The sequence below is a fragment of the Scyliorhinus canicula genome, chromosome 1 (genome assembly GCF_902713615.1).
Source record: "Scyliorhinus canicula chromosome 1, sScyCan1.1, whole genome shotgun sequence".
Taxonomy (NCBI): Eukaryota; Metazoa; Chordata; class Chondrichthyes; order Carcharhiniformes; family Scyliorhinidae; genus Scyliorhinus; species Scyliorhinus canicula.
In genome coordinates, this window is record NC_052146.1 from 308096264 (window position 1) to 308115273 (window position 19010).

A 19010-nucleotide genomic window follows, 5' to 3' on the forward strand; every position below is an offset into this window, starting at 1 on the left:
GTGAGAGTGAGAAGGACTTCCTCCTCCAGCCTACGGCAGGTTTCCTGGCCAGTGCAGGTGGAAAACATGGACTGAGGCCAAAATTAGGAAACCTGCCAACTGGAAAAGAGTTTGGAAATTTCTCCTCACAACTTTCATGGCGTGATAATGGTGGTGGGTTTCCCATCTGATCCACGGAGGGAAGCACATCCGTCGGCATTAATGAGTCTTGAATGCTCATGCATAACGTTACTCGCTGGAATCGTGTAGCCCCTCCCACTTTTGCACTACATCATTGGGCAATTAGACCAGTACGAAGCATGTTTGGAAATGGGTGGCTTGCAGCTGTGGGCCCTCTCTTTTGGTGGGGGGGGGGGGGGGGGGGTGGAAGGAGACAAGGGAAACAACAGTCAAATATGGGATGTTGGGGAGTGATGGTGGCCAGGGGGGAGGGTGTGTGTGGAAGCAATGGCTGGCAGGTGGTGGTGGTGGTGGGGGGGGGGGGGGGGGGGGGGGGGATTAAAGGTGAGGAAGCTGGAGCACAAAATGAAAGATAGGAATGCAGAAACAGTCGAGGGCTAAATAATAATAATTAATAATCACTTATTGGCATAAGTAGGCTTCAATGAAGTTACTGTCAAAAGTCCCTAGTCACCACATTCCGGCGCCTGCTTGGGGAGGCCGGTATGGGATTGAACCTGTGCTGCTGGCTGCGTTCTGCATTACAAGCCAGCGATTTAGCCCACTGTGCTAACCCCCCCTAATGGGAATGACAAGGCAGGGAGTGGTGGTGAGGGGTGAAGCACACAGACTGTGGGGTGCAAGGTGTTTGTGTTCGGAACCTGGGCCAGGATTCTTCCCTAACCGGTGGGGCGGGCCGTATCGGCGCCGAGGAGTGGCGTAAACCACTCTGGCGCCAGGCCGCCCGGAAGGTGCGGAATCCTCCGTACCTTCAGGGGCTAGGGAGGCGCCAGGGGGTTGACATGTGCCAACCGGCGGCGAATGGCCTCCGCCGGCAGGCGCGAATTGGCGCATGCGTGGGAGCGCCAGTATGTGCTGGCATGATCCCAGTGCATGCACAGGGGAGGTTCTTCTCTGATCCGGCGATCACGGACCATTACAGTGGCCGGTGCGGAGTGAAAGAGTGCCCCCATGGCATAGGCCCGCCTGCAGATCGGTGGGCTCTGATCGAGGGCCAGGCCACCGTGGGGCCCCCCCGGGGCCAGATCCCCCCGCATCCCGCCACAGGCCACCCGCAGAGCCAGGTCCAGCCGGGAAAGACCTGGTGTAGTTCACGCCGGTGGGAATCGTCGAAAACGGGTGGCCACTCGGCCCATCGCGAGCCGGAGAATTGCCGGAGGGGCCACTGCCAACGGCCCCCGAACTGCACGATTCTCGTCCCCACTGAAAAACCGGTGCCGGAGAATCCAGAAGCCGGCGTCGGGGCTGCGGGGCGGGATTCACGCCGTCCCCCCGGCGATTCTCCAGCCTGGCGAGGGGGGGGGGGGGGGCGTTGGAGAATCCCGCCCCTGATCATTGAATCACAGAAGCACAGAATTGTGAGGGCACGAGAAGAGGCCATGTGGCCCATCATGTCTGCATCGGCTCTCCAAATGAGCATCATGAATTCATGCCGACCTCCTGACTTTTCCCCAAGTCCTGCACATTGTTTCTGTTCAAATAATCATCTAATGCCCTCTTGAATGCCTCGATTGGACCTGCCTCCAACACATTTTCAGGCCATGCATTTCAGACCCAAACCTCCTCTTCTTCAGCGATCATTATCCAGCTAAGAAAATACCATGTTACTCGGCATGGGTTCCTGGATTTGGATTTGTTTATTGTCATGTGTACTGAGGTACAGTGAAAAGTATTGTCCTGTGTACAGTTCAGACAGATCATTCCACACATGAAATAATATCAAAGGGCAAACATAAATACACAATGAAAATAAATAGACACAGGTACATAGCTCTTGGATAAAAGCAAATTACTGCGGATGCTGGAATCTGAAACGAAAGGAAAAATGCTGGAAAATCCCAGCAAGTCTGGCAGCATCTGTAGGGAGAGAAAAGAGCTAACATTTTGATTCTGATGACTCTGTCAAACTTGCTGAGATTTTCCATCATTTTCCCTTACGGTACGTAGCTCTTCCTTTGTCCTCTTGTTTAGAAGCCTTCCTTGAGCTGGGCGAAGAAGATTTGCTTTGCAATCAGGACTCTGACATCTTAAGCATATGGCCGGCCAGGCGGAGTTGGTTCTGGTTGACCATAGACTTGAGGCTGGTTCTCTTGGCTCCTTCAAGGTCACTGATGTTCGTACACCTGCCCTCCCAGCTGATGCGGAGAATCCATCTCAGACAGCATTGGTGGTATCTCTCCAGGGCCTTGCGGTGATGTCTGTATGTAGTTCAAGTTTCTAAGCTGTACAGAAGAGTTGGGAGGGCGACTGCTCATACACGAGGATCCTGGTGTTAGCAACAATGTCGCAATCATCAAAGACTCGCGTCCATAGGTGTTGGGAAATGGCACTTGCGGATTGGATATGATGTTGGATCTCTGCATCGATGTCAACCTTAGAGAAGTGGCGCCCCAGGGGTGGGATTCTCCGACCCCCCCGCCAGGCCGGAGAATCGCCAGGGGGCGGCGTGAATCCCACCCCCGCCGGCTGCCGAATTCTCTGGCGCCGGGGATTTGGCAGGGTTGGGAATCGCGCTGCGCTGGTCGGCAGCCGCTGGCAGCGGCCCCCATGGCGATTCTCCGGCCAGCGATGGGCCGAGTGGCCGCCCGTTTTCGGCCGGTCCCGCCGGCGTCAATTACAACAGGTACTTACCAGCGGGACCTGACTGCGCGGGCAGCCTCCGGGGTCCTCGGGAGGGGGGGGGGGGTGTGCGCGGGGGGATCTGGCCCCGGGGGGTGCTGCCATGGTGGTCTGACCCGCAATCGGGGCCCAGCGATCTGCGGGCGGGCCTGGGACGTGGGGGCATTCTATTCCTCCGCATTGGCTGCTGTGGACTTCCGCGATGGCCGAAGCGGAGATGAACCCCCCTGTGCATGCGCTGGGATAACGCCACATGCTGGCGCACCCGCACATGCGCCAACTCACACTGGCTGGCGGAGGCCCTTCCACCCCGGTTGGCTTTGCGCCAAGCCCCTTCCGTGCCAGCCGGCGTGGCACAAACCACTCCGGCGCCGGCCTCGCCCCTGAAGGTGCGGAGGATTCCGCATCTTCGGGGTACCCCGACGCCAGAGTGGTTCACGCCACTCCTTCATGCCGGAGTTGCCCGCCCCGCCGATTTCCGTAGAATCCCGCCCCAGGTATGTGAAATGTTGCACATTGGGGAGTGTTACTCAAGTGATCTTGACGGAGGGACAGATCAGATCTGATCTTGCCCTGGGGCAGATCTCTAAAGGACTAGAGTCTTCTTGAGGCCAATTCTTTGGTGTGCTTCCACAAAGGTTTCAAGTAGAGCTTGGAGATTCTTTTCTGAGAGAGTGGAGATGGTTATGTCATACCGCAGGTAATAAGAAAGACAAATGGAATTTTGGCATTTATAGCTAAAGGAATAGAGTATAAAAGTAGGTAAGTGTTGTTGCAACTGTACTATGCGTTGGCGAGACTGCACCTGGAGTGTTGTGCACAGTTTTGAGGGAGGTATGACGTTGAATTGGAGGCAGTTCAGAGGAGGCTCACTAGATTTATTCCCGAGATGAGGGTCGGGATTCTCCATTGGCCGATGCCGGAATCGCGAAACGCAACTGGGCGTAAAATTGATTTTGATGCCAAAATCATGGGGGTGTCAGTTTCACGCCAAGTCGCAATTCGCTGTCGCCTCGAAAGTGGCATCAATGCGTTCCAGAATGCAAATCCAGTCAATACCCTTGGCATATATTTATTGGGCCCAACCCGGTATTCTACAGACCATCCGCGATTCTCCGCTTCCACTGGGCAAATTCCCGACAGCGAGGTTCACTTGTGCTTTTCAAAATCGTGAAACCGACGCCATAGCTGCTGAGGGAGAGAGAGGAGGTACGGACACGGAGAGGCGCGAATGTCGGCTGCCTGGCCGGCTGGGGTGGGGCGGTGGGGCCCTACCAAGACTGGTGGAGGGGTGGGGGTGACTTGGGAACGGCCCAGGGTGACTCTGCATGGGACTAACATGTTGGCATTTCACCCCCTGCAAACAATGGGTATTGGAATTCAACCAGCAATGGTGGCCATCCTGCTGGTCGTTGCAGCTCTGGGGGATGCCCTGCAGCCGTACAAGCTGGAGCTGCTTGAGGAGGAGGAAGCTGCAGCAGAGGAACAGGAGGCAGCCGCTGAGGATGGAGCCAGCCGCCCAACAGGTTGAGGATGTGGAGGAGGTGCACAGGAGGTACCGCATGAGGCTTTGTTTGTACCGGCAGCGCCTGTGATTTGAGGACCTGCCGGACCGGTAATCACATCAAAGACTCCGGCTGAACAGGGAGTCAGTGCAACATATTGCCTGATCATGGTCGACCTGACATCATGGGGGAATGGGGGAGGACACCCGCTCCCGGTGTCCCTGAACGTTTACGGCACAGAGTCCTTCAAGGCTCCGAGTGGGGACCCGCCCGGGATCTCACTGAGCTTGGTGCACAGGTGCATCTGCGCAGTCATGGAGGTGCTTTATGCTCAGGCGGCACAATGCATCCATTTCAATGTGGACCAAGCCCATCAGGATGGTGGGCAGCAAGGTTCAACGCCATCATCGACATGTCCCGGATCCCAGGGGGTGATCGACGGGATGCTGTCCCCCTACGGGCACCTGCCAAAGACAGGCCAGTCTACACAAACCGAAAGGGATTCAGCTCGATGAACGTGCAGCTGAGATGCGACCATCGGATATGCATCATGCACGTCTGCGCCCGATACCCGAGCACTGTGCACGACGCCTTCATCCTGGCACGCTTGATGATTCCCGGCCTCTGAGACTCCGCCCCGGCTGGGCGATTGGCTCCTGCACCACAGGGGATATCCCTGATGATGCCTATCTGAAGGCCACAGACCGACGCAGAGACCCGCTGCAGTGATGTCCATGCAGTGACCAGGGGCGTGATGTCCATGCAGTGACCAGGGGCGTGATGTCCATGCAGTGACCAGGGGCGTGATGTCCATGCAGTGACCAGGGGCGTGATGTCCATGCAGTGACCAGGGGCGTGATGTCCATGCAGTGACCAGGGGCGTGATGTCCATGCAGTGACCAGGGGCGTGATCGAGTGGAGATTCGGCATCCTAAAGATGTGGTTCAGGTGCCTGGACCGCTCTGGTGGGGCCTTCGGTATGACGCTGAGAGGGTCGCCCGCACCTTGGCGGCCTGCTGCACCCAACGCACAGTAGAGGGGCGACGTGCTGGAGGAGGAGGATGAATGCTAGGCCTCCTCTGGCTAGATGGTTGCGGGGGAGCATGAGGATGGGCGGGACACGGGAGGCCGCACTATCTCTGCACCAGGGGCCAACGAGCACGGCCCACTAAGATCTTGTCCAAGTTTGCTGACGAGATGAGGGGGAACTGACCAGCGGAACGTATACCGCATCCTATTCTCAAACCCCCACCCTTCTCTCTCCAGCCACCCCCTCACCTGCAACCTCCCACCATGTTACAAATCTGTCGCACTATGGGAGTGTATGTCCTGGGTTGGCAGCAACATCAGGCCTGGTCCAAGAGATGGAGGGTGATCATGACAATCTACTCTGCGATGAACACTGGTGCTCTGCATCGTTTGACAATGTCTGACTCCTGCCCACGGTAGCACTTCCCACCGTCCCCCTGGGTGAACCTTGCATGTGAGCTGGCCATTCCATCACACGGCCCTATCGAATCCCTGGGGTGGCGGAGGTGGGGACAGGTGGGGGTTGGGAGCCCAGCCCACCCACAACCTCTTCCCATTCTCCCCACCACCCCAGTGCCCCCTCTCTGGCCAGTCCAGAGCACTGAGGCAGGTTGTAAGAGTGTGAACAGGTGTTTAATATCAACAAATACATACATAGAATCATAGAATTTACAGAATTTACAGAGGCCATTCGGTCCATCGAGTCTGCACTGGCTCTTGGAAAGAACACCTTACGCCTCCACCCTAACCCCGTAACCCCACCTCACCTTTTGGACACAAAGGGCAATTTATCATGGCCAATCCACCTAACCTGCACGTCTTTGGACTGTGGGAGGAAATCAGAGCACCCGGAGGAAACCCACGCAGACACGGGGAGAAAGTGCAGACTCCGCACAGTGATCCAGCCGGGAATCGAACCTGGAACCCTGGAGCTGAAAAGCAACTGTGCTAACCATTGTGCTACCGTAATGCCCACATATATGTGCCCTTGCCCCTATCGATACACTGTTCCCTCCAGGTGTGCCAATATAACTGGTATCTAACTTTCTGGCCTTACGGGCCCTAACACTACGTCAAGGTGGATCTCCAGGTAGTTTGGCAGGAGTGGAGGTGGCCTGCTGCGATTCCCACTCTGCGACCTGGATCGCTGTAGGCGGCCATATTCCTGGGCAATCGGGCCTGGCTGCTGCTCGGGTGCGAGTGGAGTTATCCGCTGAGACACCCCCATCACCTGGCGCTGCCAGCCCTGGAGGTCCGGTTTTGTCTCGACCTTGGTCTGCATTCTCATGGCCATGGAGCACAGGGAGTGGAAATCTCCACCAGGGACTGTGTCACATCATGCTGTGGCTGTGCCACCACCTTCTGGATCTGTGTCACATCGGACTGTGACCGCGCCATCTCCCCTTGGGGCTGGGCCACCACCATCTGCATCTGTGCCAAGTCGGCCAGCACCTGGGTAATGCCGCTGATGTTCTCAGCCATGGCCTGCTGTGACTGGGCCACGTTCAGGAGTGCGCTGTGATGTCCAGGTGGCTCTGGCATATGGCTGCCTAGGAGAGTGGCAGCGCTGTCCTGGGCCTCGGCCACCACCTGCACAGACTGCCCCAGGTCTTGGATATGTTGACTTATGGCCGAAACCTTTGCCGCCCCAAAGGCCTCCACCATGGATGCCACTCATATGGTGTTGGCCTGGGTGGTATGCATGGTCAGGACCACCTCCTGCTCCTGCAGGCGGTTGAACTCCTCCAACTGTACCTGCAGGTGCTCGATGCGCGCCGACATCCCCTCATGTAGTCCCTGGCTCTGTGGCTGCATCTCCACTATAGATGGGACTGTCCTTTCAGAAACCCCAAACCCGTACGGACGGCAGCTACCAACTGGGTCGGCCAGCCTTCCGTGGGGGAGTGGGGATGAGGATGGTGTGGGGTGAGGGTGGTGGGGGTGAGGGTGGTGGGGATGAGGGTGGAGTGGGAGTGAGGGGGGAGTGGGGGTGAGGGTGGTGTGGGGGTGAGGGGGGAGTGGGGGTGAGGGTGGTGTGGGGGGTGGAGTGAGGGTGAGGGTGGTGGGGATCAGGGTGGTGGGGATGAGGGTGGAGTGGGAGTGAGGGGGGAGTGGGGGTGAGGGTGGTGTGGGGGTGAGGGTGGTGTGGGGGTGAGGGGGAAGTGGGGGTGAGAGTGGTGTGGGGGTGGAGTGAGGGTGAGGGTGGTGGGGGTGAGGATGGCGTTGAGGGTAGGGGTGAGGGTGGGGTGAGGATGGGGGTGAAGGTGATGTGGGGGTGAGGGTGAAGGTGGTGTGGGGGTGAGGGTGGGGGTGAAGGTGGTGTGGGGGTGAGGATGGCGGTGTGGGTGGGGGTGAAGGTGGGGGTGAGGGTGGTGTGGGGGTGAGGGGGGTGTGAGGGTGGGGTGTGAAGGTGGGTGTGGGGGTGAGGGTGGTGTGGGGGTGAAGGTGGTGTGGGGGTGAGGGTGGGGGTGAAGGTGGTGTGGGGGTGAGGGTGGGGTTGAAGGTGGCGGTGAGGGTGGGGGTGGGGGTGAAGGTGGTGTGGGGTGAGGGTGTGGGTGAAGGTGGTGTGGGGGTGTGGGTGGGGGTGGCGGTGAGAGTGGAGGTGGGGGGTGAAGGTGGTGTGGGGGTGAGGGTGAAGGTGGTGTGGGGGTGAGGGTGGGGGTGAAGGTGGCGGTGAGGGTGGGGGTGAAGGTGGTGTGGGGGTGAGGGTGTGGGTGAAGGTGGTGTGGGGGTGAGGGTGTGGGTGGGGGTGGCGGTGAGAGTGGAGGTGGGGGTGAGGGTGGCGGTGTGGGTGGGGGTGAAGGTGGGGGTGAGGGTGGTGTGGGGGTGAGGGGGCGGTGAGGGTGGGGGTGAAGGTGGTGTGGGGGTGAGGGTGGCGTGGGGGTGAGGGTGGTGGGGATGAGGGTGGAGTGGGAGTGAGGGGGGAGTGGGGGTGAGGGTGGTGTGGGGGTGAGGGGGGAGTGGGGGTGAGGGTGGTGTGGGGACTGTCCTTTCAGAAACCCCAAACCCGTACGGACGGCAGCTACCAACTGGGTCGGCCAGCCTTCCGTGGGGGAGTGGGGATGAGGATGGTGTGGGGTGAGGGTGGTGGGGGTGAGGGTGGTGGGGATGAGGGTGGAGTGGGAGTGAGGGGGGAGTGGGGGTGAGGGTGGTGTGGGGGTGAGGGGGGAGTGGGGTGAGGGTGGTGTGGGGGGTGGAGTGAGGGTGAGGGTGGTGGGGATCAGGGTGGTGGGGATGAGGGTGGAGTGGGAGTGAGGGGGGAGTGGGGGTGAGGGTGGTGTGGGGGTGAGGGTGGTGTGGGGGTGAGGGGGAAGTGGGGGTGAGAGTGGTGTGGGGGTGGAGTGAGGGTGAGGGTGGTGGGGGTGAGGATGGCGTTGAGGGTAGGGGTGAGGGTGGGGGTGAGGATGGGGGTGAAGGTGATGTGGGGGTGAGGGTGAAGGTGGTGTGGGGGTGAGGGTGGGGGTGAAGGTGGTGTGGGGGTGAGGATGGCGGTGTGGGTGGGGGTGAAGGTGGGGGTGAGGGTGGTGTGGGGGTGAGGGGGCTGTGAGGGTGGGGGTGAAGGTGGTGTGGGGGTGAGGGTGGTGTGGGGGTGAAGGTGGTGTGGGGGTGAGGGTGGGGGTGAAGGTGGTGTGGGGGTGAGGGTGGGGTTGAAGGTGGCGGTGAGGGTGGGGGTGGGGGTGAAGGTGGTGTGGGGTGAGGGTGTGGGTGAGGTGGTGTGGGGGTGTGGGTGGGGGTGGCGGTGAGAGTGGAGGTGGGGGTGAAGGTGGTGTGGGGGTGAGGGTGAAGGTGGTGTGGGGGTGAGGGTGGGGGTGAAGGTGGCGGTGAGGGTGGGGGTGGGGGTGAAGGTGGTGTGGGGTGAGGGTGTGGGTGAAGGTGGTGTGGGGGTGAGGGTGTGGGTGGGGGTGGCGGTGAGAGTGGAGGTGGGGGTGAGGGTGGCGGTGTGGGTGGGGGTGAAGGTGGGGGTGAGGGTGGTGTGGGGGTGAGGGGGCGGTGAGGGTGGGGGTGAAGGTGGTGTGGGGGTGAGGGTGGCGTGGGGGTGAAGGTGGGAGTGAAGGTGGTGTGGGGGTGAGGGTGGGGGTGAAGGTGGTGTGGGGTGAGGGTGGGGGTGAAGGTGGTGTGGGGGTGAGGGTGGGGTGAAGGTGGTGTGGGGGTGAGGGTGGCGGTGAGGGTGGGGGTGAGGGTGGGGGTGAAGGTGGTGTGGGGGTGAGGGTGGGGTGAAGGTGGTGTGGGGGTGAGGGTGGCGGTGAGGGTGGGGGTGAGGGTGGCGGTGAGGGTGTGGGTGAAGGTGGTGTGGGGGTGAGGGTGGGGGTGAAGGTGGTGTGGGGGTGAGGGTGGGGGTGAGGGTGGTGTGGGGGTGAGGGTGGCGGTGAGGGTGAGGGTGAAGGTGGTGTGGGGTGAGGGTGGGGGTGAGGGTGGGGTGAAGGTGGTGTGGGGGTGAGGGTGGGGTGAAGGTGGTGTGGGGATGAGAGTGCTGTGTGGGTGAGGGTGGCGGTGAGGGTGGAGGTGGGGGGGGTGAAGGTGGGGGGGAAGATGGTGTGGAGGTGAGGATGGGGGTGCAGGTGGGGGTGAGGGTGGGGGTGAAGGTGGTGGAGGGGTGAGAGTGCTGTGTGGGTGAGGGTGGGCGTGGAGTTGGTGTGGGGGTGAGGGTGGGGTGAAGGTGGGGGTGAAGATGGTGTGTGGGTGAGGGTGGGGGTCAAGTTGGGGGTGAGGGTGGGGGTGAAGGTGGGGGTGAAGATGGTGTGGGGGTGAGGGTGGGGTGAAGGTGGGGGTGAAGTTGGGGGTGAGGGTGGGGGTGAAGGTGGTGTGGGGGTGAGGGTGAAGGTGGTGTGGGGGTGAGGGTGGGGGTGAAGGTGTTGTGGGGTGAGGGTGGGGGTGAAGGTGGTGTAGGGTGAGGGTGGGGGTGAAGGTGGTGTGGGGTGAGGGTGGGGGTGAAGGTGGTGGAGGGGTGAGAGTGCTGTGTGGGTGAGGGTGGGCGTGGAGTTGGTGTGGGGGTGAGGGTGGGGTGAAGGTGGGGGTGAAGATGGTGTGGGGGTGAGGATGGGGGTGAAGGTGGGGGTGAGCGTGTGGGTGAAGGTGGTGTGGGGGTGAGGGTGAGGGTGGTGTGGGGGTGAGGGTGAAGATGGTTTGGGGGTGAGGGTGAGGGTGGTGTGGGGGTGAGGGTGAGGGTGGTGTGGGGGTGAGGGTGAGGGTGGTGTGGGGGTGAGGGTGGCGGTGAGGGTGGGGGTGAGGGTGAGGGTGGCGGTGAGGGTGGGGGTGAGGGTGAGGGTGGCGGTGAGGGTGGGGTGAAGGTGGTGTGGGGTGAGGGTGGTGGTGAGGGTGGGGGTGAGGGTGTGGGTGAAGGTGGTGTGGGGGTGAGGGTGGCGGTGAGGGTGGGGGTGAGGGTGTGGGTGAAGGTGGTGTGGGGGTGAGGGTGGGGGTGAAGGTGGTGTGGGGGTGAGGGTGGGGGTGAGGGTGGGGGTGAGGGTGGTGTGGGGGTGAGGGTGGTGTGGGGGTGAGGGTGGTGTGGGGGTGAGGGTGGCGGTGAGGGTGAAGGTGGTGTGGGGTGAGGGTGGGGGTGAGGGTGGGGGTGAGGGTGAGGGTGGTGTGGAGGTGAGGGTGGCGGTGAGGGTGGGGTGAAGGTGGTGTGGGGTGAGGGTGGGGGTGAGGGTGGGGGTGAGGGTGAGGGTGATGTGGAGGTGAGGGTGGCGGTGAGGGTGGGGTGAAGGTGGTGTGGGGTGAGGGTGGGGGTGAAGGTGGTGTGGGGGTGAGGGTGGCGGTGAGGGTGGGGTGAAGGTGGTGTGGGGTGAGGGTGGGGGTGAAGGTGGTGTGGGGGTGAGGGTGGTGTGGGGGTGAGGGTGGCGGTGGGGGTGAGGGTGGTGTGGGGTGAGGGTGGGGGTGAGGGTGGTGTGGGGGTGAGGGTGGCGGTGAGGGTGGGGGTGAGGGTGGGGGTGAGTCTGTGGGTGAAGGTGGTGTGGGGTGAGGGTGGGGGTGAGGGTGGTGTGGGGGTGAGGGTGGCGGTGAGGGTGGGGGTGAGGGTGGGGGTGAGGCTGTGGGTGAAGGTGGTGTGGGGTGAGGGTGAAGGTGGTGTGGAGGTGAGCGTGGTGGTGACGGTGGGGGTGAGAGTGGGGGTGAGGGTGAATGTGGTGTGGCAGAGGTGGTATTGGGGAGGTTGACACACGCGACACGGGGAACCGCAGCTAAGCGGGGTCTCCCTCGCCAGCGGCCGACCTTCGCCCTGGCGGCCGACCTTCGCCCTGGCGGCCGACCTCCGCCCTGGCGGCCGACCTTCGCCCTGGCGGCCGACCTTCACCCTGGCGGCCGACCTTCACCCTGGCGGCTGACCTCCACCCTGGCGGCTGACCTCCACCCTGGCGGCCGACCTCCGCCCTGGCGGCTGACCTCCACCCTGGCGGCCGACCTCCGCCCTGGCGGCTGACCTCCACCCTGGCGGCCGACCTCCGCCCTGGCGGCTGACCTCCACCCTGGCCACTGCCCTTTCCTCAGGGCTGCCAACCATGTCCAAGGTCTGCTGTTCTGCCGTGGTGAGGGGCCGCAGGTTTGGTGGTTCCCCCTCAAGTCTTCTCCCGCTTATGGGCGACCTTCACCTGGGGAGGGGGGAAAACAGAGAACGACAGTGTAAGACATTCCGCCGCATGCAGCCCTGGGGGTGCATAGCTGGTGGCCTCAGTGGGCAGGGTACCCGGCCATGGTGACCAGTATGGGCGCTGGTATGTCGTGCAGGTTGGGGGTTCAGCTGATCTCCTGTTGGTGCAGGGGTGGGGTGACGGGGGTTGGTGCCAGGGGTATTGTGCTGCCTACTCACCCTGGCCACCCTGAGGAGGTTGTGCAGGTTTTTCCTGCACTGCAGGCCGGTCTGGACGATGTTGCTCGTGGTGATGACTGCCTCTGCCACCTGTGCCCAGACACGGTGAATGGCGGCAGCTGGCAGCCTTCCTCCTGGCCGGGGTACAGGATGTCCGGCCTCTCCTCCACCGTATCCAGCAGGATCTCCAGCTCGGCCTGAGTAAATCGTGGGGCCGTGCGTCTTGCTGCCACCTTGTTGGCTGGGATGGTGTGTGCAGGGAGTGCAGTGTGTATGTGTGGCTGGGATGGTGTGTGTGGGGAGTGCAGTGTGTATATGTGGCTGGGATGGTGTGTGTGGGGAGTGCAGTGTGTATATGAAGCTGCAGCTTGTCAGCCTCCTGAGTGTCAATCGCAAAACCGGCACCAGTTTTCATTGGAATCGATTGTGTTCCACGTGGCCCCAATGCTAGCCCCTTAGCAGTCGCTGAATTGGTCCTGGTGTGGAAGTCCAAGAATCCTGTCCCAGCGCCAACACTTAGTCTCAGGAACAGAGAATCCAGCCGGAGGGATTTGTCTTCAGAAGAGGGATTGAGTTTAGAAGATTGTGAGGAGATCGAATTGAGGTGTACAGGATGATAAAAGGTATGGAGAAGTATACTTGGAACAGCTGCTTCTTCTTGTCGAGCATTCTGGAATGAAAGGTCACAGTTTTAGGATAAGGGGCCGAGGGGCTGAAGCGTTTAAGACAAGCGACCCTGATCTATACAAGAAATCCAGGTACAACTCCGCAAATTCAGCCGGGACACCAAGAGAGAATATCAGACCAAGCTAGTCACAGACTGAAGTCATGGATTCTCGTCGGTTGTGGCAAGGCCTAAACAACATAAAGGGCTACAAAGCGAAGCCAAGCAGTATCTCCAGCAGCAGCGCATCCTTCCCCAATGAACTCAATGCATTATGTGCTCGGTTTGAGCAGGAAACCATCAAACTGCTTTCAACTGCCTCAGCAGCCCAGAACATACCCATACCCACCATCATAGCTTGTAAAGTCAGATCGGCCTTCTTGAAAGTGAACCCTTGGAAAGCGATGGGTCCTGACGGGGGCCCTGATCATGCACTCAGATTCTGAGCGGACCAACTGGGAGGTGTTTTCGCGGACATCTTCAACCTCTCCCTACTCCATTCCGAGGTCCCCACCTGCTTCAAGAGGATAACCGTCATACTGGTGCCAAAAAAGAACCAGGCAACGCCCTGTAGCCTTGACATCGATCATCATGAAGTGCTTCGAGAGATTGGTTATCAGGCACATCAACTCCATATTCCCAGAATGTCTACATCCACTGCAATACTGCCACAACCAGTCTATAGCAGATGCCATCACCCTGGCCCTACACCTATCTCTGGAACATCTCGACAAGGACTCCTACATCAGACTCCTATTTATTGACCATAGCTCTGCCTTCAACATCAGAATCCCAGCCAAGCTCATATCAAAGCTTCAAAACCTAGTTCCTGGCTTCTCACTCTGCAACTGGATCCTCGACTCTCTGACCCATAGACCACAATCCGTAAGGATAAACACCTCCTTCACGATAGTCCTCAATACCGGGCCCCCGATATTTGGCTCCAATTCCCTCTACAAGTTTGCTGATGACACGGCTGTTGTGGGTGGGAATCTCAAACAATGATGAGCCAGAGTACAGGAGGGACATAGTGGATTGGTGTAACAACAACAATCTCTCCCTCAATGCCAGCAAAACTAAAGAGTTGGTCATTGACTTCAGGAAGCAAAGTGTCGTACACAGCCCTGTCTGCATCAGGGGTGCAAAATAGATAGCTGAGGAGACTGTGGAGGCATTAGTGATGATCTTTCAGGAAGAAAGGGCCCCGGAAGACTGGAAAGTGGCTAATGTAACACCACTGTTTAAGAAGGGAGGGAGGCAGAAGACGGGAAATTATAGGCCGGTTAGCCTGACTTCGGTCATTGATAAGATTTTAGAGTCTGTTATTAAAGATGAGATCGCGGAGTATTTGGAAGTGCATGGTAAAATAGGACTGAGTCAGCACGGCTTTGTCAAAGGGAGCTTGTGTCAAAGAAACCTGTTGGAGTTCTTTGAGGAGGTAACAAGCAAGTTAGACAAATGAGAACCAGTGGAAGTGATTTATTTAGATTTCCAGAATGCCTTTGACAAGGTGCTGCATAGGAGACTGTTAAAGAAGTTAAGAGCCCATGGTGTTAAGGGTAAGATCCTGGCACGGATTGAGGATTGGCTGACTGGCAGAAGGCAGAGAGTGGGGATAAAGGGGTCTTTTTCAGGATGGCAGCCGGTGACTAGTGATGTGCCTCAGGGGTCTGTGCTGGGATCACAACTTTTCACGATATACATTAATGATCTGGAAGAAGGAACTGAAGGCACTGTTGCTAAGTTTGCAGATGATACAAAGATCTGTAGAGGGACAGGTAGTATTGAGGAAGCAAGGGGGCTGCAGAAGGATTTGGACAAGCCAGGAGAGTGGGCCATGAAGTGGCAAATTAAATACAATGTGGAAAAGTGTGAGGTTAGGCATTTTGGAAGGAGAAATCTAGGCATAGACTATTTTCTAAATGTGGAAATGCTTCAGAAAGCAGATGCACAAAGGTACTTGGGAGTCCTTGTTCACGATTCTCTTAAGGTTAATGTGCAGATTCAGTCAGCAGTTAAGAAGGCAAATGCAATGTTAGCATTCATGCCAAGAGGGCGAGAATACAAGACCAGGGATGTACTTCTGAGGCTGTATAAGGCTCTGGTCAGACCCCATTTGGAGTATTGTGAGCAGTTTTTGGCCCCGTATCTAAGGAAGGATGTGCTGGGCCTTGGAAAGGGTCCAGAGGAGGTTCACAAGAATGATCCCTGGAATGAAGAACTTGTCGTATGAGGAACGTTTGAGGACTCTGGGTCTGTACTCATTGGAGTTTAGAAGGATGAGAGGGAATCTTATTGAAACGTACAAGATACTGCGAGGCCTGGATAGAGTGGACGTGGAGAGAATGTTTCCACTTGTCAGAAAAACTAGAACCAGAGGACGATCCTTTAGAACAGAGGAGGAATTTCGTCAGCCAGAGGGTGGTGAATTTGTGGAACTCTTTGCCGCAGAAGGCTGTGGAGGCCAAATCACTGAGTGTCTTTAAGACAGAAAACGATAGGTTCTTGATTAATAAGGGAATCAGGGGTTATGGGGAGAAGGCAGGAGAATGGGGATGGGAAAATATCTGCCATGATTGAATGGCGGAGCAGACTTGATGGGCCGAGTGGCTTAATTCTGCTCCTATGTCTTATGGTCTTATGCATCAACGGGGCCGAGGTGGAGATGGTTGACAGCTTCAAATTCCGAGCTGTGCACATCACCAACAATCTGTCCTGGTCCACCCACATCTACGCTACGGCCAAGAAAATACCTCTACTTTCTCAGGAAACTCAGCATGTCCACATTGACTCTTACCAACTTTTACAGATATCATAGAAAGCATCCAATCTGGCTGCATCGCAGCCTGGTATTTCAACTGCTCGGCCCAAGACCATAAGAAACTAGAGAGTCGTGAACACGGCCTCCAATCCATTGACTCGATCTACACCTCCCGCTGCCTGGGGAAAGCGGGCAGCATAATCAAAGACCCCCTCCCACCTGGCTTACTCACTCTTCCAACTTCTTCCATCGGGCAGGAGATACAAAAGTCTAAGAACATGCATGAACAAATTCATACTCTTCCAACTTCTTCCATCGGGCAGGAGATACAAAGGTCTGAGAACACGCATGAACAGATTTGAAAACAGCTTCTTCCCCGCTGTTACCAGACTCCTGAATGATCCTCTTATGGACTGACCTGATCTCTTCACACATCTTCTCTACTGAGTAGTACCACACTCCATATGCTTCACCCGATGTCTGTGCCTGTGTATTTACATTGTGCATTTATGTATGTCTGATGTTTTGTTTCATGTACGGAATGATCTGTCTGGGCTGTACGCAGAACAGTACTTTTCACTGTACCTCGGTACATGTGACAATGAACAAATCCAAAGAAATCAGCCATGTTCTGATCGTATTGAATGGCAGAGCTGGCTCGAAGGACTGAATTACCTACTCCTCTTCCCAGTTCTTATGAGAGGAACAGACTGTAACACTGGCTCTGATGTCAAATTGAGGGAAAAGCAATGTGCAACACTGCCCTCAGATGGTGATTTGGGGGAAGAGCAGACTGCAGCACAGTCCTCTGGTTGTGACATTTTCACCTGAGGAAGGAGCAGTGCTCCGAAAGCTAGTGATTTGAAACAAACCTGTTGGACTTGAACCTGGTGTTGTGAGACTACTTACTCTGGTGGTGAGTTCAGGAAATGACGTCTGCAGCACTGTCCTCTGGTGGTGAGTTCAGGAAATGCCGTCTGCAGCATTGACCTCTGGTGGTGAGTTCAGGAAATGCCGTCTGCAGCACTGTCCTCTGGTGGTGAGTTCAGGAAATGCCGTCTGCAGCATTGTCCTCTGGTGGTGAGTTCAGGAAATGCCGTCTGCAGCACTGTCCTCTGGTGGTGAGTTCAGGAAATGCCGTCTGCAGCACTGTCCTCTGGTGGTGAGTTCAGGAATTGCAATCTGCAACACTGCCATCAGCTCTTGAATTCAGGATCAGCAAGCTGCATCACTACCCTGTATTGCTGAATTTGGTAAGAAAGATGACATTTTACGGAACAAAAAAAGACCCTTCGGCCCAAGTAATGTTTGTACATGAGCAATTGGGAGAGAGCACATCCTGAGTGAGTCAGTGTATTTGCAAATTCGGAGCAAAGTGAGAGTTCAGTGCAGAGGGGAAAAAGGTAGGGTTCGATTCTCCCGACTTACGAAAAATCGGAGAATAGCGGGCGGCGTAAATTTTTACGGACACGCTGGTCCGACGCACTCCCGTTATTCTCCCCCCCCCACGTCCGCCCCCCGACACGAATCGCTGCCCGCCGTTTTTTTACGGCGAGCAGCGATTCTCTCCTGGCCGATTTCCAAGGCCTTTATGGCCGTTTTTATGAACGTAAAACACACCTGGTCTGACCGTTCGTAAAAACGGCCGTAAAATCCCGATCTGGGGAACCATGGCACCGATTGGCACGGCCGTGCCAAGGGTGCCATGGGCCCGCGATCGGTGCCCACCGATCGCGGGCAGCGGGTGCTTACCCCGCGCACTCTTTCTCCCTCCGCCGCCCCGATGGATCCATTCGCGGGGCGGCTGAGGGGCATACCGGCCCGCGCATGCGCGGGTTTCACGCATATGCGTGATGACGTCATCCGCGCATACGCGGGTTGGAGTCGTCCAATCTGCGCATGCGTGGCTGACGTCATCTGACACGTCAGCCGTCGCTAACTTTGGCTAGCGGGCTTAATGAAATTCGTTAAGCCCGCAATGCCGGAGTTCACGGCCGCGCGATGCTAGCCCCTACCGGGGAGCAGAATCGGTTCCCGGTCGGGGGGGCGGAGGCTGGCGTCAAACGCGCTCGTTTTTGACGCCAGCTTCCCGATTTTTCGTAACTCGGGAGAATCGCGCCCGTACTTTTTTTTTGCTTTCTAACTTAATCTTCAGAGTGGTCTTGCTCTGCTGCATGAGTAGAGGCTACAAGGGGGTGAGCTGATTAGTAAGAAGTGGACAATTGTATTGTAAGAAGTCTTACAACGCCAGGTTAAAGTCCAACAGGTTTGTTTCAAACACGAGCTTTCGGAGCACGGCTCCTTCTTCAGGTGAATGGAGAGGTAAGTTCCAGAAACATTTATATAGACAAAGTCAGAGATGCCAGACAATGCTTGGAATGCGAGCATTTGCGGGTAATCAAGTCATTACAGATCCAGAGATGGGGGTAATCCCAGGTTAAAGAGGTGTGAATTGTCTCAAACCAGTTGGTAGGATTTTGCAAGTCCAGGCCAGATGGTGGGGGGGTGAATGTAATGTGACATGAATCCAAGATCCCGGTTGAGGCCGCACTCATGCGTGCGGAACTTAGCTATAAGCTTTTGCTCGGCAATTCTGCGTTGTCGCGTGTCCTGAAGACCGCCTTGGAGAACGCTTACCCGGAGATCAGAGGCTGAATGCCCTTGACTGCTGAAGTGTTCCCCGACTGGAAGGGAACATTCCTGCCTGGTGATTGTCGCACGATGCCCGTTCATTCATTGTCGCAGTGTCTGCATGGTCTCGCCAATGTACCACGCTCCGGGACATCCTTTCCTGCAGCGTATGAGGTAGACTACATTGGTCGAGTCGCACGAATATGTGCCGCATACCTGGTGGGCGGTGTTACCACGTGTAATGGTGGTATCCATGTCGATGATCTGGCATGTCTTGCAGAGATTGCCCTGGCAGGGTTGTGTGGTGTCGTGGTCGCTGTTCTGAAGGCTGGGTAATTTGCTGCAAACAATGGTTTGTTTGACGTTGCGCGGTTGTTTGAAGGCAAGTAGTGGGGGTGTGGGGATGACCTTGGCAAGATGTTCATCTTCATTGATGATGTGTTGAAGGCTGCGAAGAAGATGTCGTAATTTCTCCGCCCCAGGAAAGTACTGGACGACGAAGGGTACTCTGTCAGTTGTGTCCCGTATTTGTCTTCTGAGGCGGTCGGTGCGGTTTTTTGCTGTGGCGCATTGGAACTGTCGATCGATGAGTCGAGCGCCATATCCCGGTCGTACGAGGGCATCTTTTAGCATCTGTAGGTGTCTGTTACGCTCCTCCTCGTCTGAGCAGATCCTGTGTATACGGAGGGCTTTTCCACAGGGGATGGCTTCTTTAATGTGTTTCGGGTGAAAGCTGAAGAAGTGAAGCATTGTGTTTGAAACAAACTTGTTGGACTTTAACCTGGTGTTGTATGACTACTTACTGTGCTCACCCCAGTG

The 19010-nt window shown here is 57.4% G+C and overlaps 1 protein-coding gene across 2 annotated transcripts in view; it reads right to left on the bottom strand.

The window, feature by feature from the left end:
* Nucleotides 1-19010, bottom strand: part of LOC119976609 — a 441658-nt gene that overhangs the window by 223580 nt on the left and 199068 nt on the right. The gene's annotated exons all lie outside the window — the stretch shown is intronic.